The sequence below is a fragment of the Neofelis nebulosa genome, chromosome 8 (assembly GCF_028018385.1).
Source record: "Neofelis nebulosa isolate mNeoNeb1 chromosome 8, mNeoNeb1.pri, whole genome shotgun sequence".
Lineage (NCBI taxonomy): Eukaryota > Metazoa > Chordata > Mammalia > Carnivora > Felidae > Neofelis > Neofelis nebulosa.
In genome coordinates this window covers 84967124-84979832 of record NC_080789.1, presented here as the reverse complement: position 1 = coordinate 84979832, position 12709 = coordinate 84967124, and the positions used below count along the sequence as shown (strand labels likewise).

General features: G+C 36.8%; 1 protein-coding gene across 9 annotated transcripts in view; it reads right to left on the bottom strand.

Annotated features, from left to right (window-relative positions):
* Positions 1-12709, bottom strand: part of SOX5 (SRY-box transcription factor 5) — a 1021816-nt gene that overhangs the window by 668194 nt on the left and 340913 nt on the right. For all 9 annotated transcript variants that reach the window (XM_058743357.1, XM_058743360.1, XM_058743362.1 and 6 more), the window contains one exon: positions 8536-8605. The gene's annotated coding sequence lies outside the window, so the exon portion shown is untranslated. The remainder of the gene's footprint in view (positions 1-8535; positions 8606-12709) is intronic.

Genomic DNA, 12709 nt, shown 5'->3' with positions numbered 1-12709 from the left:
AACTGAGGTCAGTCTCATTCTAAAGCACATGCTGCTTACCTTTACCCCTGATTGCGGTTGGAAATAGAAGCCTTCCTGATGCCCCTTATATCACACTTACATAGGCAAGTTTTATTCTGCCTACTCTAAGGCCAGGACCAATTCTGTGTTACAGATTTCAGGCCAGCATGTCACTATCAAGATGGAAAGGAAAAGTGGTGGTTTCAATGGTTTCCAAATAGACTCTGAAAAAGCTTTCGGAGATTTTTACCTTTTGGCAAACAAAGCTTTGGCTCCTCTGATACATGCACACATTTATTATACCCTTGTGACTGTGGTTTATGTACAAGCATCTTATTTAAAAGAGTTTTTAAAAGACTGAAATGTGATTTCCTTTCTGACAGCAAAGGAAAAATAAAAAGATGTTCTTTGCCCTCCTGTTCTAATCTGTATTTGGAAGTCAAGTCTGCAGTTCCCAGAACTCTATCACCAGCTTGTTACATTTCCATAAATCTGTCTAAGAATACAACACTGTTCACCCAAAAAAAATGTAACATAAACTGTAAAACACATGCACATGATACCTGAATCCAATTCGCCCTCATTTTGTATATAAGTGAAAATAAAGCAATGCTTTAACTCTTAGAAATGACAATATCACATTATTTAGATAAGTGCCACCAAATCATTATTGAAATTCTGATAGCATTTGCCTTACTGGTAAAAGAAAATTACCTGTAATGCATAGTTTAAATAATTACTTTTAAACAAAAGCTTCTTTTCTGCATTGCTTATTTATCTTTTGAGACCAACTCAGCGGGGCTATGTATTTTATTAAAATTGCCTTCAGACTGCTAATGGCAGGGCGTCTGTTAGCACAGGAAAAGTGATGGCAGTTTGACTCCTATTCCTAATATTGGGAGTTAGTCCAGACACTTAAGAGCCAGAACTCTGCTGTGCATTTGACTATGTTATCAACACTTTACTTGCTAATGATACTAGTGACAGCATTTCAATATGATGGGTCAGACTTAAATAGGAAAGCTTATAATTGTGCTTACAGAACCAATGAAACTCCCTGGCTACCCCCCCCTCCCCCCGCCTCCCCAAAATCCCTTTTATCAGCAGATCAGCTGGTGTTAAGCTTCAAGACTGGGAATTATTTGGTAAGCTTCTGCTCAATGTTTTTTTTTCCTTCTCCACTTCCCACCTTGAATGGGGAGCCTCCATCAGCACCTGATATCTACCCGTTCAGAAAATGACAACTGAAAGCCTTCCTGTGGTGCAACCGTGTGCCAACTACCCAGCAGAAGGTCACACTGATGACTCCCCTGTGGCTTTTATTTTCCCCAGGGAAATCCACAGCCAGGCTGACTGCTGCCAAATATGCTGAGTGCCACAAACCAGCAGTGCTAAGAACCCCCTATCCTTCTTGATGGGAAGCAGTAAGCAACTGTGCCGAACACCTGTGTCAGCTCCTGTTCCTGGGGACACCCCAGGCAAGCACTCATTCAGCATTCGGGGATAGGGCTCCCCTCCTCTTACTGGCACTTCTGTCCAAAAACTTCTCAGTAGTCATATGATAATAGTTATGTTTGTCAGATCTCTATAACATCAGCGTGTTTAACTACCGTTAAGTAGGGTGACTTAAATAATTCGTGAGTTAAATATTTTACTCTCGGTGTCTACAGGGAATCAGTACAATGAATGTGTTTCCTGTTATTGTAAAAGTAAAAACAACATTCTCCATCACTTCCTTTTATAGTTACTCCAACCAACTTGAGGAAGAGGAGACAGTTTGAGCTGTGGAAGGCATGCTTCCATAGATAGACAATATCTAAATCAGTCTTTTTCCTGTAAGTGACGGAGAATAATATGCTCAGTTCAACCAGTGAAGATTCTAGTCAAGTATGGGATGGAGAAAAAGGCAATAAAATTAAAACAGTTCCTGCCACAGTTAAGACTCAGTAAGAACATATGAATGAATGAATGAATCGATTAATCAGTGAATGAATGAATGAACAAATTAAAACTGAATGAATGACACTTAAATAATTTCAATACTTAAAAAAGATTCCATAATTCAGAAAGGATTATATATTTTTTTAATGTTTTATTTCTTTTTGAGACAGAGAGAGACAGAGCATGAACGGGGGAGGGGCAGAGAGAGAGGGAGACACAGAATCGGAAGCAGGCTCCAGGCTCTGAGCCATCAGCCCAGAGCCCAACGTGGGGCTCGAACTCACGGACCGTGAGATCGTGACCTGAGCTGAAGTCGGACGCTTAACCGACTGAGCCACCCAGGCGCCCCTAGAAATGATTATATTTTAATGAGCCAATAAAGCCTGCATTTAGTGCTTACTATTTGCAGATCACTCAAGCAGGGCTCCTGCAGACATTAAAAATAAATAAATGAAGGGGCGCCTGGGTGGCTCAGTCGGTTGAGTGTCCGACTTCGGCTCAGGTCATGATCTCACAGTTCGTGAGTTCGAGCCCCGTGTCGGGCTCTGTGCTGACAGCTCGGGGCCTGGAGCCTGCTTCAGAGGCTGTGTATGTCTCTCTCTCTGCCCCTCCCCTGCTCACACTCTGTATCTCTATCTCTCAAAAATAAATAAATATTAAAAAAAAAAATTTTAAATAAAATAAATAAATAAATAAATAAATAAATAGGGGTGCCTGGGTGGTTCAGTAAGTTCAGCACCCAACTTCAGGTCAGGTTACGATCTCATGGTTTATGAGTTTGAGCCCTGCGTCGGGGTCTGTGCTGACAGCTCAGATCCTGGAGCCTGCTTTAGATGCTGTCTCTCTCTCTCTCTCTCTCTCTCTCTCTCTCTCTCTCTCTGTCCCTCCCACTGTCTCTGTCTCTCTTTCTCTCAAAAATACATAAGCATTTAAAAAAATTTTAAGTAAAAATAAAGAAATAAAAAAACAAACCAAAGCCAACTTCAGAACCACACAGCTGCTCAAGCAGCAGAACTACAATTCAAATTTCAGAATTTCTTTTATTTTGACTCTTCCATTTGATTTTCTTCAAAATTCCACATGGCATTAAGACTCTTAGTCTTTCAGGGTATTCCTCAGCCTGGATTGCCCTTCTTCTGCTAAAGAGGACACTTTTGCTGTCAAGTTTAAATTCACGTAGCTTCATTTTCAACTCTCCTGCCACATTCCAGAAGAGGCATGGATACTTCCTGAATATATCAGCACTGGCAACTCAAATGTAAAGATTCTCAAATCAGTTGGTGTCTCTTCACTAATAAAAATATAAATAAGTAAAAACGGGTAGCCTTTCCTGATTTCCCACATCCATGACTTGCAAAGCTTTTATTTCAGTTACTCAAGGTTTAAATTCATCCCTTATTTTTCTCGTAAGTCAAAGTCTATTGATTCCATCTTTGAATTTCTGCTTGTAACTGTCCCTAAGTGTTTTTATCTCGGTCCTGACTTTCTGGATCTCGTCTGATTATTGCATTGGTCTCCTCTCTTCCCCTTGTAACCTCTCCTCTTTCAGTCAACCTCATACTACTATCCTATTAGTTAATTAATCCAAGCACAGACCTAATCATCATCCACATTTTCTAAACAAACAAAACTTTTCAATAACTTCCTAGGTCCTGTTGAATTAAAAGTCAAATCACCAAAGAGTCAAAGTCCTCTTCAGAGACTTTGAATTATAAAGTCTCTTTATGTTGTAAAGAGCTCAACATATCTTCATAGTCACTATTGCCTTTTGTATACCCTGTGCCACATCCAAACTCACCCAAGTCCAAAGAGAGACTTCAGAGACCAGGACCTTAAATATATACTAGGCAATCCCCCACCACCACCCCCTACCTCTGTGTCTAATATCTCTGCTAAGAAAATCACATGCATCCTTTAAGACAAGTACTGGCTTGCCTGTGAAGCTTTGTCTTTTCTATGAACCCTCAAATAATGTTACACTGTAGCTCTTGTTAGTCTATAATACATTTTATCTTGCATTATAATATTTGGTTTTGGATCTTCAAACTAAGTTTATTTAACACATGCTATAAGCAAAGTACTTTGAAAGGTGTATTTGGGTTACAGTGGAGAACAAAACAGATTAATTCCCATCAAAAAGCAGGGAAGAGTCTTTCAAGGAAAAAAAAAAAAAAGTGTGATGGGAGAGAAGGAAAATCTCCTGCACTCGCTGTGGCAGAAAAGAACCTGAGCCACCGTAGGCTCAAGGATAATTGTCAAGTGTGCATGTGAAGTTGAGGTAGGCATGCCCTCTCCCCTGAAACAGAATTCAGAGAATAATTTTTCTCATTTAATCATAAAAGTGATTTTTATTCTTATGATTAAAAAGGAAAGCATTTTTGAATAAATAAAAATTTTCAAATATATACATTTATTTGTTGCATGAATATTCTGATAGCCAATAACGGAATCTAAGCTTAGATATAAGCTTATAGTTTTAAATTCATTTATTAATGTATTCATTTAAAAATTTAAAAACTTTATGGTAAATTATTTGGAAACTGCTGCCACAACACTGATAATAGAAGGCAACCGTTAAATTTATTTTTTAATGCTCACTTTGATTCTTTCACATGATAGCAATGAGAATTTAAGAAACAACTCTTCCAAGTATCAATAATATCTACTCGAAGTGACTTTTATGAAAATAAATATGGAGATTTTTCTTTGTTATTTATATGAAATAATCTCCCTTATTTTCTCATTTATATTAAAAATGGTCACTTCTAGTGTAGGTGACTCTTAATTCAACCAACTGTTATTCACCACCTAGTATGTACACACTGGCTTAACAAATGTAAAGGAACTCTAGAGGTAACAGTAATAGTATGCTTCTCCCTTTGGGAAAAGCAGTGTTGATCATTTCTAGGCAAACATGTTAAAGACCCCAAGTCAGCTGTAAGTTTCAGAGCTGGTTCCAGAATTCATGCTCTCTAATTCCTACTAATTACTCCATGTTTCCTCCTTATAAATAGTCTAATAGATCATGTGATAATTATAATAAAGCCATGACATAATTTCAAGCATCTTCCCTTACAAATAGAAGATAAAATTCATGACTTGTTGTGGACTCGTACAAGGCTATGTAGTTTTGGTTGAAATTATAAACGACAAACAAATGGGAAAATCAGTATGCAAAGGAACAATCAGACGCACATCATTTTTAAATATTACATATCATTGTCATTAATGTCCCTATTATAAAACAATAAGTTATTATACACTGCCAAAAAACATGATTCAAATTCAAAAGAATTATGCAAATTAAGGACACGGAAAAGAAAAATGAGAGCTGCACTATTTAACATTAGCTCCTGGAACACAATCATCCGTCAATATCCTGATCAGATAATGTTGCCCTGATCATTGTTAATTTAAGTCTATTTTCATTCATAATTTATATTCCGTGTCAAGAGAAATCTTTTAAATGCTTTACATACCCCATAAGTCTGAGTGATCCGTATAACATGTGAGCCATATGATGCCCTCTTACTGGCTAAAATCACTCTAATGATTCCCATCTCACTCAGAAGGATAGGCAAGGTCCTGCCACGGTCTACCAGGAACTATACAATAGACTCCACAGCATCCTTCCCATTTTCATGTCTTACTTGTCCACTACTTAATCTTTTCCTGTCACATTGACTTTCTCAACAATCTTTCAACATAGCAAGTTTAAGGAGTATCTCTTCACCCGTGTATACCAAAATGGTTCCCTCTCTCCATTTACATTTGTGCTTCAGTTTCTCCTTAGCAGAAAGACCTTCCTCACACACATATCTTTTATTTTTTTTAATGTTTATTTATTTTTGAGACAGAGAGAGACAGAGCATGAGTGGGGGAGGGTCAGAGAGAGAAGGAGACACAGAATCTGAAGCCGGCTCCAGGCTCTGAGCTGTCAGCACAGAGCCCGACGTGGGGCTCGAACTCACGGACCGTGAGATCATGACCTGAGCAGAAGTCGGACGCTTAACCGACTAAGCCACCCAGGCGCCCCTCCTCACACACATATCTGAAATAGTCTCCCATCATTCTGTTTACTCTGCTTTATTTACTTCTTAGTATGCACCCCCATTAACATATACAGTTGACTCTTGAACAACATGCGTTTGAACTGCATGGGTCCACTTATATGTGGATTTTTTATAGCACAGGACTGTAAATGTATTTTCTCTTCCTTATGATTTTCTTAATAACATTTTCTTTTCCCTACCTTACTTTATTGTACAGTATAAAATACATATAACTTACAAAATATGTGTTAATCAATTGCTTATGGTATTGGTAAGGCTTCTGGTCCATAGTAGACCAATAGTAGCTAACTTTTTGGGGAATCAAAAATTAAACACAGATTTTCAACTGCATGGGAGATGAGCACTCCAAACCCCCACATTGTTCAAGGATCAACTGTACATTAAAATCTTCATATAATGTTTTCCTCCACTAGAATAAAAGCTTCAGGAGCATGAGAACTTCTGTTGCATGAATTAAAGAATGAATGAATAATCACCCTTTCATTTCATCCAGCCAAATAGGAAACGTCTCCAGAGAAACAACAGTTAAAAAGGAAAACAAAAACTTAAAGTTCTTGATATTTTTCAAATATCAGTATAATCCAAAGTCAAGTATTAGTATCAATTATGTTTTATATAAACTATCCATTGGTGGAGATGGCAAATGATGATACTTGTCACGTGTGTGCACAAAGTTGTGCGCAGAATTGTAAGTATTCCATAACCTGCAAGTCAGCATAATGCAGTAGGCCTGCATCATATCAAGAAACACCGATTAGGGGGGTGGGAGGGAGGGCAGGGTGGGTGATGGGTATTGAGGAGGGCACCTTTTGGGATGAGCACTGGGTGTTGTATGGAAACCAATTTGACAGTAAATTTCATATATTAAAAAATAAAAAATAAATAAATTAAAAAAAAAAAAAAAAAGAAACACCGATTTACTTCTGTTATGATTTCATATGACACTGGGTAGCAATTTAAGTTTGTAAAATAGGTAAATTGGAGTGGATTCTATCTCCCAAGACTATGGGATCTATAAGATACTTGTTTCTCCTTCTTGATTTTGCTTCCAAGCATGCAAAACTCAACAACTATATTCAATTTAAGGTCAATACTTCTATATTAGCTGGATGCCAAGAAAACCTACCACTTTTGGCTCAGTTTATTTCTTTTCAAGGTTTAGTTGAACACTGTTTGCCAGCTGAAAATTTGGTCTACCAACAGTAAACTCGTTATGAAAGTATTGCCCAAAAGGAAACCTCAAAGCTGCAAGAATCAGTGCAGGCATACTTATAAATCCAGTCAGTTAGACATATCATTCTAAATACATCTCTTTGTAGAACTCTTCCCTAATTAAGCTAAGAACAGAAGCTTGAGCATATTTATTGTATCCAGTTATACGTGAAATTATCTCTCCTTTAAGCTGGAGGGTAGTGTTCTCTCAACACATAAAAATAATCATCTGTCCGGTCCCTAATGCTAATGCTAATGCTAAGAAATAACAAAATCCCTGAATCATCCTGGCAGGAGAATTCTGAGCTTAGTTCCTTCCTGAAACGCCTTTTTACTAGAAGAATTGTGATCAGACTGAAGGACAGAAGCATTTGTCCCTCCGTGTGATGAAAACTGAAAATCTCAGTGAAAGTTGTTCCATAACAGACCTGGATTTGAAGGAGCAAAGTTAAACTCTGGGAGAGCTGTGGAAGTGATAGGTATGGCAGAGGTAAAGGCTCTCCAAGCTTCCATAAATAGTTAAGCAATTGTACTGAGAGATGTAATCACTATTTAAGACAACTGGGAGACTCCTCTGAAGCAGGAGATGACCACAAAGCCATTAGTTACTCATGGGGACATTCAGGGCAATGGAGACCCCAAAGGGCAGCATGGCTCCAGCTTACTGAGGAATATGATTAACACTAAACGTTCTACAATGGTGACAATGTTCACAGTAGACCCTTTGACTATTGGGATCTTTCTATTTACAGAGAAATTGTATTTTAATTAACCTTCATTTTACACGTGGTAGTCAACTTTCAGTAGTTCAAATTAGTGCAAGCAAACAGATTGACTTTAAAGTGTCAAGAGCTTTCAGAGGTGGGCCCAAGCCCAGAGAATATAGCAGAAAAGAAAGGAAACTTGACTTTAATGATGCCAGTGTTATTACAATAACTTAATGTTACTACAATTGCTTAATAACATTTTATGTTGAAAGTTCTGATTTTGGAAAAGTTATCAGGAAATCTTCATTTAAAAACAGTTTATATGAGAATAAGAGAAACCAGGGTATCTATATAACTTATTAGGTAAGAGACTTCCTTCTATTCCTGAATATTTAGTTGAATTATTATTTTTTAATCTTCAAATCCTAAAAAAAGAATACCCAAATGCCAGACTTTTTACATAAAGCTGTTAGTCATGATTTGCAAAACTGAGAATATACCAAGTGAGCATATTCAAGAAAGAAACAAGTGGCAAGAGACTTGAGAACTCTAGAATTGATGGCAAAAGAATGAACAGCAAATGATAATGCAAGCGTCCTGACCTGCTGAGCCTCCCAGGCCAATTTCTCCTACTCCTGATGTCCTTCTTGATGTTATCTATTTCTTGCAATGCTAAAAAAAAGAAAAAAAAAAAAAAAGAAAGGAAAGTAGTGAGAAATCAAAGTAATTCCAAAATACTCAGGTGAATAAATCAAACATCATAAAGAGAGTTAAACTTTCTACTACAAAACTTTGAAAGAAATATTAAATAATTTCATCATAGTAATTTTTTCTAGACCAGATTCATAGCCACACAAAATGTCAGACTTACAACACATTGCAGTTAGTGGCTGATGAATGAATAATGAACAGCTAAAAAACAAATTTTATAAGTGACAGTCAAGATATAATGACAATTGAAATGTAAAAATGTGAACCAGTTATTTTAGAGCTATATTAATTAAATAGCTTTTAAAATTCTTCATATTATAGGGGCACTTGGGTGGCTCAGTCAGTTAAGTGCCTGACTCTTGATTCTGGCTCTGGTCATGAACTCCCTGTTGTGAGACTGAGCCCCATGTCAGGCTCTGTGCTTAGCACAGAGCCTGCTTAAGATTCTCTCTCTCCCTCTTCCTCTGCCCCTCTCCCACTCATGTGCATGCACACATCATCTCTCTCTCTCTCAAAAAAAATTTTTTTAATCTTTATATTATTAATTCAGTCATATAAACATATATATGAATATGTAATTCTGGGACTTGTTTTATAGAAAAAAAATTTTAACCTTCTTTATATTCATTGATGGTTAACTTAAAATATATTTATAATGTAACATTATTTATAGCTGAAATACTTTATAGAAAACATCCTAATGTGCTCTAAAATTTGTTAAATGTAAATTATTACTTATCAAAGCACAGTGCTATATTATACTAGGACACTAAGTTGTATAAGAATAAAAGTTTACAAACTTACTAGATAATTTCTATATTAAAAACAACAAGAATAAAAACAGCAAAATAAAAACAGAAACTTTTATACCCAGTCACTCTTTCAGAGTCATATTCCAGTGTCATAATGACCAAGGTTTAATCATTGGTCCTATGACAGAAGAGCTGAGTGTCTTTGGAAATTTATCTTACCCGTTGGAGGCTTATTTTCTTAATAAGAAACTATAAGAAACTATAAAATAGTTTCATTTCATTTTGTCATGAATCCAAAAATCCAAAACATATAACTATTTTATCATGATTTTATTATTTATTGATATATGTAAAATAATTTGGTAAGGGTGAGTTCATCACTTATTCTACCTTTTCAAACTTTGGCCCCCAGAATGTTTAGTCATCTTTTTGAAATGTTTAAACATTAATGATTTTTGTGATATTACTAAATTGTACAAACAAATTATATAAAGTTTCTGCCCTAAGATGGTGGAGTTACCTGTATCATCAACCAGATTATGTGGTCAGTATTGTGTGTGTGTGTGTGTGTGTGTGTGTGTGTGTGTGTGTGTGTGTGAGAGAGAGAGAGAGAGAGAGAGAGAGAGAGAACACACATGAGTGAGTGGGGGAGGGTTGGAGAGGGGCAGAAGGAGAGGGAGACAGAGAATCCCAAACAGGATCCATGCCCAGCACGGAGTCTGACGCAGAGCTTGATCTTATGACTGTGAGATCATGACCTGAGCCAAAATCAAGTGTCAGACACTTAACTGAGCCTTCCAGGTGCCCCATGTGGTCAGTATTTTAAAAAGACTTAAAAGTGATACTTTTAGGATGACAGAATTACACTTCTAGAATATTAGTCTAAAATACTGTAACCAGAGATTTGGAGGTGATCTAGGGCCAGATTACTCGTATAACTTTTGATTATTAGTTTATACAAAACTTTTTATTTTTAAAAGCCTCCATTATGGGTGATTTCAGGCATACCTAAATTCTTTTAAAGTATATAGAAGAGTGAAAAGGAATTATTCACCAAGACCCAATGGGATTTACCCTCGGAATATAAAATTGGTTTAACATCTAAATAGCGAACAATGTAACACACCATACTAATAAAATAAAAACTCATACAATTACTCAATAGGTCTGAAAAATATTTGACAGAATCCAACCCCTTTTCATGATAAAAACACTCAACAAACTAGCAATAGAAGAGAACTTCCTTTAACCTAATAAAAGAGCATCTACAGAAACCCACAACTATCATACTCAATGATAAAAGGCTGACTGCTTTCTCCCCAGATCAGGTATAAAACAAGGATGTCCACTCACACGACTTGTATTCAACACTGTACTGGAGGTTACAGACAGGTTTGTTAATAAAGAACAAGAAATAAAACACATCCATCGGGACCCCTGAGTGGCTCAGTCAGTTGAGTGTCTGACTTCGGCTCAGGTCATGATCTCACGGTTCGTGAGTTCGAGCCCTGCATCGGGCTCTGCGCTGACGTCTCAGAGCCTGGAGCCTGCTTCAGATTCTGTGTCTCCCTCTCTCTCTGCTCCTCCCCTGCTCACACTCTGTCTCTCTCTCAAAAATTAATAAAGATTAAAAAAAATTTTAAAGAAATAAAACACATCCAGATAGAAAAGGAAGAAGGAAAACCAGCTTTTTGTAGATAACATTATTTTTATTTAGAAAATCCCAAGGAATTCACTAAAAAACTATTAGAAATAATGAAAAAGTTCAGTAAGGTTGCAGGATATTTGATCAATCAATTAAATTTCTGTATACTAGCAATGAACATTCTGAAAATAAAATTAAGAAAACAGTTCTATTTACAACAGCATGGAAAAAATTAAAAAAGTATAAATTTATTAACAGAAGTGGAAGACTTGTACATTAAAAACCAAACACCACTAAAAAAGACATCCCACATTCATGGATCAGAAAACTTAATATCCTTAAAATGAAGATACTCTCCAAATTAATCTATAGATTCAACATAGCCCTATCAAAATTTCAGCTAGCTTTTTTTGATAGAAACTGATAAGCTGAAACTAAAATTCATATGGAACTCAAAGGATCTAGTATAGCTAAAACAATGCCGAGAAAAAAAGTTGGAGAATATAACGTTCTCAACTTCACAACTTAAGGCAAAGCTATAGTAATCAAGACAGTGTGGTACTGGCATGAGGATACAAATACATATCAATGGATGGCATGGAATTGAGAGTACAGAAATAAACCCAGACATTTATGGTCATTTGGTTTTTGACACACTTGCCAAGACCCTGGAGGAAAGAAATCTGGTCTGTTGTGAATAAAACTGTTCTCTGAATTTCTGTTCCCTGATTCCTGGCACAGAGCTTCAAAAACCTTTGCAATTCAGCAAGTGATAGGCATGCCTTTGTTATGCTATACTTGCCTCATAACAGAGCCCCTAGATAGCTTCAGGATGGGAGAGGTTGTGGAAAAAGCAATCATGTGATTTGAGGATTGGAACTTTCAGGACCCCAGTACCCCAGACTCTGAGGAAAGGGGCTTGACATTGAGTTTAATCACATGGTCAATGATTTCATCAATCATGCCTATGTAATGAAACCTTAATGGAAGTTCTAAACAATGAGACTCAGAGAGCTTCCTGGTGAGCACTGATGTTTGGGAAGGTGGCACACCCTGACTCCCCAAAAACAGAACCTCCTGTGCTCAAGACCCTTCCAGACACATCCTGTGTATCTCTTCAACTAAGTTATTCATTTGAATCCTTTATAATAAAACAATCATAATAAGTATAGCACTTCCCTGAGTTCTATGAGTCATGCTAGTGAATTATCGAGGCTAAAGGAGTATTGTGGGAACTCCCAAATTTGCAGCCAATTCTGGCAGGCAGAAGTGCCCATTGCCTGGGGACAGTACTTGCAGTTACTTTCTGAATAAGAGCAATCATTGGGGACCTTACACTTTAACTTCTGGGATCTGATGCTAACTGCAGATATTGTCAGATTGAATTGAATGATAGGACACCCAGTTAACATCTGAGAATTAGTATTGGAACATAATAATAGTCTTCAACAAATGGTTGGGGACAACTGGATATCTATATGCAAAAGAATGGAATAGAACACCTACCTCAATCCTATGTAAAAAACTAACTCAAAATGGATCATATAACTAAACGTAAGAGTTAAAACTATAAACCCAAGCCATAAACTTGCCAAGCCATGCCAAGTTTAAATACCACTAATAAAATAATAGGAAGATGTTCTACTTTTAAACTAGTCTTCAGAGATA